The following is a 10600-nucleotide window of genomic DNA, read 5'->3' as shown; positions in this document are numbered from 1 at the left end:
ACAGGTTCGATCTCTGTGCTTTAGTGCTAGTCCCTGGATCGACTCACAAGCACACACAGTTTCAAGATGTAATATCATAGAACAAAGGTCTCAATATTACAACGAATCATCCAGAATTTAAAGGTACTTACAACTCGCATAACCTCACGGGTTAGCTGGAAATAAAACAACTGTTTAGCAGCGGAAAACGAAAGATACAAGGGCACATCAACACCACGGTGAGAGCGTGTTGGAATGTAAGCCCGTAACCCAAACAAGCAGAACGTACATCTTACTCGTCTTCGGAGCTTCCTGCATCATTAAACGATGCAGCCACTAGGGTCAATACATTGAATGTATTGGCAAGATTCACTAGGAGTTATATCAGAGCCTACCAAATATATGCATAATGTGGCAAAGTGTGGTTCAAGCTATTTGCATAAAAGCTTTGTTATTGAATCATATCTTTTAATCAAATAGAATTTTATCACTGTTGGACACGGGGTAGACACACCCATGCTCCTATTATCCTAGAGCACATTGAAGTGGATTCATCAAGTGCTCCTACCCTGTTCAACCATTCATTTTATTTAAGAAATTGCAATGAGTGAGACTTTCCTTACAGCTCCACATCTAGTCGCTCAAAATGTCCGTTGCCGGGGACACGGCTAAGTACTTAGTTTTGACGCTCTCGAGAGTTTGTACACATTCCCCACCAGAAACCGACGTGTTAATCCCTTGCTGTCCTCAGGGTAGAGTATGATATGGACATGCTAACCATGGATACGACCTTTGGTACCCTCAATTCTATAATATTTGGAAAGATTTATAATCAGGTGAATTCAAGTAGTAGTTGTTTTCATTGTCATATTTATGAAGAGGCGGAGCTACTACTATCTTGTCTCGTTTTATTACGTAGGCATCTTGTCGAGCTTTTCAAGTCCAAGGTTAAGATGAGATACGATGGAGGCGAACGGGAGGGCCAACAAGAATCAAGCATTCATACAGCTGAGAGGGAAGGATTTCAAGTGTACTTTCCAACAAATCAAACAGCACATGATTTGGAGCTTGCTAGAGAAAGATATCACGAATTAAAGTTGAATCCGATTGGGGTCCGAGCTGCCAGGAGACCCGAATTTGTTTTAATCACCCAGGCCGCATCCGAGTTCAAATCAAGCAAACAAGTACTTGTTGGAAAGGTAATTACAAGACCTTTCCAACGGATCTGGCCCCATCAAGAGATTCGACTCGTGCTGACCGTGACGAAAAAAACAAGCTGACGGATCTGTTTTTCTGTTTCCTAAAGAGTTGTAGTTTGTTAGGAAAGTGAGAGATAGAGTTGGATTTCGGCCTCCTTACTCAAGGTGGAGCAAAATATCTCTCCCTCCTCCTTTATATACCCCATGAGCCCCCCTGAGGAGCCTTGGGTTTTGATTAGATAAAGTTTAGCCATCTTTGCTACTTTCGTGTAATCGCGTGTGTCGGTTAGACCACCTGTTTTACCGCTTTCGGAACCCCAACTTATCGTCTCGTTGAGACATTGGTTTGATATAGTATATTCGCAACTACAGATTGCATCCGCTATTTATCTTGTTCTTGCTTGTTCTTCGATTGCTTGCAGGAACAAAGACCTTCGTGGTCAGGTTGATCGTGCCCCCGCGTGATCAATAACCCTCTGGAGTTGGTGTATCGATTGCTAAGGCGCTGCCTTTTAAGCCGTAGTCGGATCGTCAACGTCACCTCCTACCCAAACCGAGAGTTATCCATCTCATCAAAAGATCGGGCCACCCCCACCCACATCAGAGTAGCAACGGCATCGATTACGAGATTTTCAGAGGTAATTTCCTAAACCACGAGAGAATCACGCTCCCCCTACACGGCTACCTCAGTACAATTCCTCGGGTCTAGGTTCATACAACTTACTCTTGTCTCGCCAGAGCCCATATAGTATTGTGGTTGTACTAGAAGCTTCTAAATAAGAAACTAGTCCAGTCTCGGTTACCCCAGGTGGCATTCCACATTTGCAACGTAGGCGCTCCCCGAATCCACGGGAGAGACGTCCATGGACGATCCGTTCCTAAATCCACAGGAACTTGACTCAGAGGGACCCATAGAAATGGACCTGACGCTGCTAATCCTCAAAATCTTCAAAGCAGCCCAGCCAGCAGGGTTCATTGAATTATTTGTTTTGCCTTACATCTAACAAAACATTTCATATAGCCAGCGGCATAACAATATCATAATGTAGCTATTTCCCCCACGATACTACCATAGCCTAGCATTCAACTACAATCGATGGCAATTTTTGTAGCAAGGTAATGGCAAGGGTAAACTATACTACCTGGGATTTATAGCTAGCATAGAAGTACGAGTAATATTCCTGATGCATCTTATAAAACATCTAGTGCATAGTAAAAATATTTAGGAGAATGATCATAGTGAACTTGCCTTGTCCAAGGATGTGGTAGTTCCCGCACTCTTCGCAACAACAAGGAATACACTCCACACAATCTAAAATAAAAGAAACACACACAATAAACACAACATTCAATACAAAAACCATGCCATGATGCATATGCCATGATGATGCACACAAAGGTTACTTCTAAAGTAAAAAGTTTCATTTCTGTTTTGAAAAGTCTTTCAAATGATTTGGACAGATTATACAACATCAAAAAGGTAATTAATATGCATGAACAAGGATAGGGTTTAAATCAAAAGATTGTGTGGCTTTTGCAACATAGAGCAAGATTTAAACTTGTATGCCATTATTATTCACAAAATAATTTATTTTCTGGTCCTAATGGACAGAGAACAAGTTTAAATAATTTTACAGTAAGATAACATGCTCAAAACTATTTTGAAACAATTCATTTGAGATTTAAACCATATTCAACCATTCTGTAAATACCTAATCTCTAAGTTGTTCAAAAGTGAATTTAAACAGTGCCAAAATATTCTACACGTTGTGACGATTTCAGAAAGGTGCGGATCACAAATTTTTGGACAAACGGTTGGAAAGATATGAGGCTTTGAAGAGTTAGGGGCCTTTTTGCAAAATTTGCATTATCTAATTCGGCCGAAATAAAATAAAATAAAATAAAAACAAAAAGGCACTGCCACGCGGCAGAACATGAGTGGCCGGAGCCTAGGGTTTCCGGCCGGTGGCGCGGACAGCCGGCAACGGCGGCGGGCGGCGCGGAGTCGGCGCAAGGGCGACGCAAAGGCATGGGCGCGGGCGAGCGGCGGGCGGCACGCGCGGTCGGCTCCGAGCGGCGGGCACGGTCGGGCGCGCAGGCGGCGGCGCACGGGCGCGGGCTCGGGGCGCGGGGCGGCTGGGCCGAAGGAGGAGCGGCGGCGCACAGGTGGGCGGAGCGCGGGCGGCAGCCGGCGTGGGGGAAGATGGCGGCGCGGCGACCAAACACAAAGGCGAGCGCGTCACGGCGTTCGGGACAGGGAGAGGAGAGAGGCTAGGGGGTTGGCGCGGGGAGAACCTCACCGGAACGGCGGCGAATCGCGAAGAACGGCGACGACAGCAATGAACTCAGGCGAGCAATTACTTTCTAACCGGTGCGAAATCGGGCGAGCGGTTTGGAGGAAGTGGAGGAGAAAAGCGAGGGCTTCGGGGTGACGCGCAAGGATTTGAAACGGCCCGAGCGCGGAGAAATCGGAGGTGGAGTCGTGGGCGACACGGACTCGTGCGTGGCCGGGAAAAACGGACGGAGGTTGAAGAAGACTGTGGGGTCCACCGGTCAGGGGGAGCACGCGGCTCGGGCGGGGCGGATCCGGTCGGTCCGGTCCTTTTCTTTTATCTATGTTCTGTTTTTGAACCTCAAAATTGACTCGAAGCTCCAAATCACTCCAAATAAAAAATGCAACAAAATTTGTAAAATCATATTTTCATATGATCTAACTTTTGGAACAAGAATTTCCTCACAATAAAATATTTAAAAATATATTTGCCTATAAAATGGCTTTTGGCCCCATTAGGCTATCAAAACAAATTATTTTTTCAAAATAATTTCAAGAGCCAATTTATGGGATAGCTCTATATATGCATTAAATCCCTTTTTATCGCAATACCCTCATGGATTAAAATGCAAATACTCAAGAGCAAGATCAAAGCCCAAAATCAAATAAAGGCATCTTTGCAAAAGGGTTTTCTGGGCAAATTTTTAGGGTTTTGAAAGTGATTAAATGCAAGGGTGACATGATGCTTATGATATGCAATGCATATGAAGAGTTTTGAAAATTGGGATGTTACATTTCTACTAACCATGACAGGACTTACACGAAGCATGGCAACTAGACCGATGCTATCTCGTGACCGCGATGAGTGCTTTTCACGACGGCCATCCTCCACGTCTCTTGTTGATAATGCCACGGCAACGGTACAAAACAATCCTTCTAATACAATTAAATTGTGTGTACCTCTCTTTGAGGGGGAAAATGATGCTGAAACGTATATAGATTGGGAGCTAGCTTTAACTGAACAATTCACATGCTTCCATGTACTTGATAGTCACAAGGTTCAAATTGCTAGTAGTAAATTTACTTTTGCTGCTTTATCTTGGTGGAATGAGATAGTTAGAGAAAAGAAAATTCCCCACACTTTGGTTGATATGAAAAAAATCATGAGAGAAAAATATGTCCCTTTTAGTTATGCTTTTAACTTGCGTTCAAAATTACAACGTTTGGCACAAGATGATAAAACTGTTGATGATTACTACAATGAGTTCCAAATTATAACCTTGCGATTTGGTTTAGATGAAACCGAACAAAGAAAAATGGATAGGTTTTATTGTGGGCTTAATTTTGATATTTCTGACATGATTGAATATGGAAAATACGACTCTCTTTTGTGTTTGCTTAATCTTGCTCGTAAAGTTGAGAGGAAATTACAGCGAGGGTCTACTACAAATGAGTCGAGCCCACAAGGTAATGATACAGAGGATTGTGTTGCTGAACTAAAAAGGGCATGTGATGAAATAAATGTGATACCTGTTGAATTTTCTGCACCATGTGAAATTATTGTCGTACATGGTGATTCAAGTGCACCTACTGCTGAAATTAATTCTTCTAATGATTTGAGTGCACAAATTAATTTTATTATCTCATGAGATTGTGTTATAAAACATTAATTGTGCAACATGGGAGTGGAGTTAAAAACAACGATATATACATATATCATGCGCATACCTTGTCTCTTTTGTTAGCATATTTTCAGCATAAACGACGCCGAGGACAGCTTTCCTTTCAAAAAAGGGAGGATGATATGGACATGCTAACCATAGATACGACCATTAGAATCCTAATTGTTGCTGTATCTAATAACAATTATAATCAGGTGAATTCAATTACAAAATGTTTTCAATATGTTACTTGCAAAGAGGCGGAGCTACTATCTTGTGTAATCTTATTATGTAGGCATCTTATTGAACTTTACAAGTCCAAAGTGAAGATGAAGTGTGATAGCCTGCAAAGGGAGATTCAAAGTGAAGCCTATTAAGTCTACTTTCCAACAAATCAAACGGCAGAAGATTCGGAGCTTGCTAGAGAAAGATATCACGAATTAAAGTTGAATCCGATTCGGGTCCGAGCTGTCAGGAGATCCGAATTTGTTTTAATCACCCAGGCCGCATCCCGAGTCCAAATCAAGCAAACAAGTACTTGTTGGAAAGGTAATTACAAGACCTTTCCAACGGATCTGGCCCCATCAATAGATTCGACTCGTGCTGACCGTGACGGACAAAACAAGATGACGGTTCTGTTTTTCTGTTTCCTAAAGAGTTGTAGTTTGTTAGCAAAGTTAGAGATAGAGTTGGATTTCGGCCTCCTTACTCAAGGTGGACGAAAATATCTCTCCCTCTTCCTTTATATACCCCATGAGCCCCCCTAAGGAGCCTTGGGTTTTGACTAGATAAAGTTTAGCCATCTTTACTAGTTTCGTGTAATCGCGTATGTCGGTTAGACCACCTGTTTTACCGTCGTCAAGACTCCAACTTATCGTCTCGTTGAGACATTTGTTTGGTATAGTATATTCGCAATTTGAGATTGCATCTGCTATTTATCTTGTTCTTCCCTTTTCTTCGATTGCTTGCAGGAACAAAGACCTTTGTGGTCAGGTTGATCGTGCCCCCGCGGGATCAATAACCTTCTGGAGTTGGTGTATCGATTGCTAAGACGCTGCCTCTTAGGCCGTAGTCGGATCATCAACGTCACCTCCTACCCAAATCGAGGGTTATCAATCTCCTCGAAAGATCGGGCCACCCACACCCATATCACGCGTGGCGGGCGCCGGGTGCGCGGCCTCACCAGGGCGAGGAGTGAGGCGCACGGCTCATTAAATGAGCCGACAGGAGGAGCGTTACCCGTCCGAATCAGGTGAACAGTTGCAGTCCAATCCTACCCTAGGGTTTTAGGCCCCTATCGGCGGAGGTGGCGCCCATGCATGCCACCAGCTCACCGAGGGGGAGTTGTATGCCTCCCCGTTCGACACTTATAGTGCATGCACCGTGGCACCTGTGGCTTCACCTTGAGAATAAAAGGAGGATCCCGCCAATGGTCAAAGGGTTCAACGGTCACACGGTTACATGGACTCACAGTTCACAACTAGTCTTAGTCGAAGAATAGTAAGTAGCATTTAGCAAGAAAGGAGAGAGAGCCCGAGGACCCTCCCCCGGCAAGGTGTAAACACTTGATCCATAATCAATACTAGTTCAGACAGGCAGGACGTAGGGTTTTACACCTCCGGGTGGCCCGAACCTGGGTAAAAACGTGCGTGCATGCGTTCTTGGTTTGTGTGCATCCCGGGTACACCACTTCGCCGGTCGCTCCCACCGGCAGTCTTCGGGTTCAAATTTATATTCAAATACGGTTTAGGTTACACAAAGTTCTTTCTAACAAGAACAGAACAACCCTTTGTAAGCAAGTCTTTGAGTACATAACTTGAGTCCGGTCACCACTACAAACAGTCGTCACCAGACTTAGGGCCTACTCCCACCGGGAGCGCTGGTCGCGCACCCGGTAGAATCTACTCTACTGCTATTTACGGTGGGCTCGACAGTTAACACTGTGATTGCTGTCGAGAAATAAGATCTTCTTCCTTCCAGTATCGCCAGCCGATGATCCTCGCCGCCTGCACATACACAGCCTGGAAATGCGGTCGCATGTCGATCTCATCGTCAGGGTCGAGCGGAAGCTCAGAGATTCAGCTGAGGTCGAGCAGAGGGTGCTAGATCTACACGAACGCCAGGGCTATCTTCGCTCCCCTGACCAGCTGACGGTACATCAGCTCCCGGAAGATGCTATCTTGCCCAAGTTTTCGGGTCAGCTTACTCCGCTCCTGGGGCACCTCCTCCAAGGGCCAGAATGCCTGATGAATCGTCTTTAGAGTTTCTAAGTGCGAGTCGAAGAAGGTTTTGTTCTGGTCTATGCGGTCTCGCAGCAGCATCCGGTCACGACCCCTTGCTCGCAAAATAGCCTTGTAGGGACATCTAATATAGGTGTTAAAGACGCTTTAATTCATCTCTACAAGATTGTAAAGTCGCTTTGTAAAGCGTCCTAGAAGCGCCTCCTCCCGCACCGTGTCAAAATTTGTAGATACGCATAGAAAGCATCTCTATCTGATAGTGAGACGTTTTAAGAGCATGTCTATGCCAGTTGAGACGTATTGGTAAATTCATGATAGTTGCACCTGCACACTCGTCGATACTTATGTTGAGCCGCTTTATTGCGTGCCAAAGAACTCATAGAGACATTTTCTTTTTTTACAAGGTGATGTGTTTAAATTTATGTAATTAGATATGGCCAATTAATACCCAAGAAATAATCTTACTTCTACTCACAAATCATAACACGGTGGTGAATAAGAAATTATATTATAAAAAAACAATCTTTACAACTGAAAGGTACAAGATCCATAAAACATTGCACAGGTCACTGGAAAAATATATAATGTAATGCTAACTAGTTGAAACCTATATATCTACACGCGGATCTGCTCCCCCAATCTTCTCTGCTCTGCTCTTGTATCTTTTCATAGCTTTTCCTTAAGGCCATTTCTTGTGCTCCTTGCAAATTCTCCCATGGAAGTTCTTCTGCAAATAAAGTTAAATGAGGCATAAATAAATTCTGGATACAAATTCTACTAAAGTAGTAAATTCTGGGTATAAATTATGGCATCAGAGTTGAATTCCTACGATGCAAAAAGTAATTACGCATCAAGCTATAGTACATGGGTATGTCAGCGGAGTTAGATTCCCTGGAGCAAAAAATTATTTTGATTACACAAGCGACATGGCTAATCTTTTTATTGGGCGTACTTGATCAGATAACTGTAACAAAAATAATAAAATACCTCAGTTTTCATAGATGAACTGGTCGATCACCTGTTGAATGTGGCATGGCTGTCCTGCAGCCGAGTGACCTGAAGATCACAATTAACTGAAACAAGCCTGAACAGGCACAATCAATTCAAGTGAGGCAATGGTAAATAAAAATTTACTTGTTTTTCTCCTGTCTCGTGATTGTCAGCGCTGGATTATCTTATCTCAACAACAATTGCCATGACAACCCAATCACATAAAGTACAGATCTGCAGCATACAAGAAAACAAAATCAGAGATCTGAGAGGGGAGATGAGGGGGAGGCGGACGGTTGTGCACCTTCGTGGATGGCCTGGATGGCTGGATTGGGTTGTTGCACAGGAGACCAGCCGCAGGGAATAGGTCGCTCAGGCCGTCCTGATGGATCGATCTTGGAGCAGGGTGCCTCCAGGGGTATGACAGAAAAGAGATCCGGTAATTCCAAAGAACTTCGGAAAGAGGAGGATGGAACTCACGTGCAGAAGGGGAGAGTTTGCCGGCAAGGGGCGCCAGCCGCCAGGACGGGAACCTACGGGACTCATCTAGGGTTTGTCCGCCTCCATCAGGTTGGTTATGGAAGAAGACGAAGGCTTTAGTTTTCTGAGATGACTTATTTATTTTTAAAAGTCACGGTACGTGCGGAGAAGCTGGAAATTGAGACGACTCACACAACGTCTCAGATAACGGTACGGGTCGGGCACATAGAGACGAAAGTAAAAAGCGTGCTAAGAAAAGCATTTCTACCCGGGGCTATTTTGTCGTAGAACTCGGTCAGATCAGAACGATGATCAATCGATCGTTTGACGAGCATTCAGGGCACTGTTCACTCGATCTTGCTCGGCTCGTGGGTTGGTTTGCACATCTACAAACAACTCGACTAAAACACAAATAAAAAAAAAGAAGTCAAGCAAATAGGATGCGGCGACTCACATTGAAGCTGAGAACTCAGCCCGTGAAGTTCCTCGAAGATAAATTCTTCACGGGCAGCAGCCGCCTTCAGCTTGGTCTTGGCGATCTGCAACTCGCCTGATGTTCTCCGACTCTGCATTGCCGAGTCCTTGGCACGGGTTTCGGTTTCCTGGAGACGTCGACGTAGGAACTCCAGTTCACTTCGAGTCTTGACCAAGGAAGGAACCTCCATAGGAGGCATCGACTCCACGGTTTTCGGAGCTTCAGGAGGATTCACTTTAGCAGAGACCTCAGCACTTGCGATACTCAACTTGGGAGTCACGACTTTCTCGGCGTCTACTTCGACTATTGGAATCATGGGCTCTTTCTGCCTCTGCAGAAGAGAAATTCCCTTTAGTCCCGAGAAGGATTCAAAGACTCAAGCCTAACCAGAAGCAAGGTCTCCGACTCATATCAGTACAAAGGAACAGAGGCGTTTCTTTATTAACAACGCTCACACTTGAGCAAGGACCATACAAACAAAGAGAAATTACAAAAGAGGAAAAGAGAAATCCTAAGAAGTCTAAACTTCAAGTTTGGCCCACCTCCTGACTTGGCGCAGGAGTCAACGACTGTGGAGCCGCTTCCCCCTCACTGGCCATGCTACCAAGCTGGGTCGCCAGTTCTCCCCCAAGCTAGAAGTAGGGAGTCAGGGTGATGTGGGTCGGGGTGGCCCGATATTTCGATGAGATTTGTAACTCTCGATTTGGATAAGAAATGACGTTGACGATCCGACTACGGCCTAAGAGGCAGCGCCTTAGCAATCGATACACCAACTCCAGAGGGTTATTGATCCCGCGGGGGCACGATCAACCTGACCACGAAGGTCTTTGTTCCTGCAAGCAATCGAAGAATAAGCAAGAACAAGATAAATAGCAGATGCAATCTAAAATTGCGAATATACTATCAAACCAATGTCTCAACGAGATGATAAGTTGGGGTTCCGAAAGCGGTAAAACAGGTGGTCTAGCCGACACACGTGATTACACAAAGTAGTAGCGATGGCTAACTTTTAACTAAATAAAACCCAAGGCTCCATAGGGGGGCTCATGTGGTATATAAAGGAGGAGGGAGAGATATTTTGGTCCACCTTGAGTAAGGAGGCCGAAATCCAACTCTATCTCTAACTTTCCTAACAAACTACAACTCTTTAGGAAACAGAAAAACAGATCCGTCAGCTTGTTTTGTCCGCCACGATCAGCGCGAGTCGAATCTCTTGATGGGGCCAGATCCGTTGGAAAGGTCTTGTAATTACCTTTCCAACAAGTACTTGTTTGCTTGATTTGGACTCCGGATGGGGCCTGGGT

At 44.6% G+C, this 10600-nt stretch overlaps 1 long non-coding RNA gene across 1 annotated transcript; it reads right to left on the bottom strand.

Moving 5' to 3' along the window:
* Positions 1–7837: 7837 nt before the first annotated feature.
* Positions 7838–8990, bottom strand: LOC100843240. The gene is made up of 4 exons (XR_137932.4): positions 8646–8990; positions 8486–8575; positions 8339–8407; positions 7838–8078 (listed from the first exon to the last, which is right to left on the bottom strand). It is a non-coding gene; the product is annotated as an uncharacterized LOC100843240 (long non-coding RNA).
* Between the last annotated feature and the right edge of the window lie 1610 nt (positions 8991–10600).

Source organism: Brachypodium distachyon, chromosome 1 (genome assembly GCF_000005505.3).
Source record: "Brachypodium distachyon strain Bd21 chromosome 1, Brachypodium_distachyon_v3.0, whole genome shotgun sequence".
NCBI classification, from domain to species: domain Eukaryota; kingdom Viridiplantae; phylum Streptophyta; class Magnoliopsida; order Poales; family Poaceae; genus Brachypodium; species Brachypodium distachyon.
This window is presented reverse-complemented; position numbering and strand designations above follow the sequence as displayed.